Source organism: Propithecus coquereli, unplaced genomic scaffold, assembly GCF_000956105.1.
Source record: "Propithecus coquereli isolate 6110/MARCELLA unplaced genomic scaffold, Pcoq_1.0 Scaffold462, whole genome shotgun sequence".
NCBI classification, from domain to species: domain Eukaryota; kingdom Metazoa; phylum Chordata; class Mammalia; order Primates; family Indriidae; genus Propithecus; species Propithecus coquereli.
Genome location: NW_012150419.1, coordinates 765,704 through 767,730, shown reverse-complemented (window position 1 = coordinate 767,730; position 2,027 = coordinate 765,704).

The window sequence follows — 2,027 nt, the reverse complement described above, 5'->3', positions numbered from 1 at the left end:
ATGGTAGCCCAAACTGACTTATGCAGATTTTGGTATCGAGAAGTGGGGTGCTACTGTAACAAACACCTAAAACTATGGAAGAGGCTGCAGAACTGGATAATAGGTAGAGAGAGGCTGGAGGAATTTTGAGGTACATGCTAGAAAAGGGTAGGATTGCTCAGAAGGGACTGTTGCTAAAAATATAGATATTAAAAGCAATTCTAGTGAGGGCTCAAAAAATAAATAAAAGAGGAGAGCTGGAGAGAAAGTCTCTATCTCCTTAGAGAAATATAAATAATGAAGAACAGCATGTTGGTAGAAATATAGACCTTAAGGTCCATTCTGGTGAAGTCTCAGATAGAAATGAAGTCAAGGTCATTGGAAAATGGGGAAAAGGCAATCCTTGTTAAAAAGTGGCAAAGTGGCTTGCCTGAATTGTGTTCTCGTGGAAGATAGAACTTATAAACCATGAAATAACATATTTAGCTGAGGAGATTTCTAAACCAAATATTTCAGATGAGGCCTGACTGCTCCTTACTGCTTATAGTAAAATGTGAGATGGTAGGAATGAATTTAAAAAAGAAATTGTTAAGCAAAAAAGAACCATAACTTAAGGATTAGAAGAGTTCTTAGTTTATTCATATTCTAAAATGTGAGCAAGTTTGTTTTGAAAAGAACACCAAGCATGTGGCTGACAACCATTTGATAAAATTAGAATGGATGTAAACCACAAATTTAAATAGCCACCTCAGCAGAAACCAGGAATAAAGATGGAATTAAACCAGCAGAAACACTGTCCCATTGGACCGAGGCAACAGTTTGGACTATAAGGAACAGGGCAGCATGATAGAGATATTCAGCTGCAAAAATGTTTTATCCTTTAAGAGAGGGGAAGAATGACTCCACAGGAGATTCAGAAACCATCAGGTTGTTATTCCTACTGTAAGTCCAAGGGGCAAGGCTGACCCCTCTTCTATTTCAGAAGGCCAGGCTGGCCTCAGAGATTGGTGGGCAGGGCTGCCCTGCAGAGCAATAATGGTGAAACAGTCACCTCACTGGGATTAAATGGCAGAGGATTGAATCAAAGTGGGTTATTATATATATAGCCTTGAGATCAAATGAAGTTTGCTTTGCTAGGTTTTGGTGTTGTTTGTGATCCATCACCCTTTTTGCTTTTCAATTTCTCCCTTTTGGAATGGGAATGTGTATCCTATGCCATCCCACATTGTGTTTTGGAATCACATAACTTGTCTGTTTTCACAGGTTCATAGCTGGAGAGGATTTTTTTGCCTCAGGATGAATCTGTATCTTGAGTCTCATCCATATCTGATTTAGATGATATTTAGATGAGACTTTGGACTTCAGACTTTAAAGTTGATGCTGGAACAATTTAAGACCTGGGGATGTTGGGATGGAACAAATATATTTTAAATGAAAGGAGTACATTACTTTTGAGAGTCCAAGGTTGAAATGCTGTGGACTAAATCGTGGAATCATACCTCCAAAATATGTATGTTGAAGTCCTAATCCCTAATGTGAGTGCATTTGGAGATACACAGTCTATACGAAGTAATACGGTTAAATGAGGTCACAAGGGTGAGTGTCCTGATCCAACAGGACAACAGGATTAGTGTCCTTTTAAGAAGAGACACCGGATCTCTCTCTCTCTCTCTCTCTCTCCCCCCTTGCATGCATCAAGGAAAGTCCATGTGAAGACACAGCAGGAAGGCAGCCATCCACAAGCCAGGAAAAGATCCTCCACCAGAAACTGATTATGCTGACATAATTTCCTGATCTCAGAATTCTAGGCTCAAGAGCTGAGAAAATAAGTTTCTGTTGTTTAAACCACCATCTATGGTATTATAGTATGGCAGTCCACGTTGGCTAGAACAGATTTTGGTACCAAGAAGTAGGTTGCATCTGTGACAAATACCTAAAAGCGTAGAAGAAGCTTCAGAACTGGGTAATGGGTACTGACAGCCCAAGCTGACTGCTACAGATGGGAATTATTCTTCAAATCATACAAAATTTTCCCCAAATTCTGATGA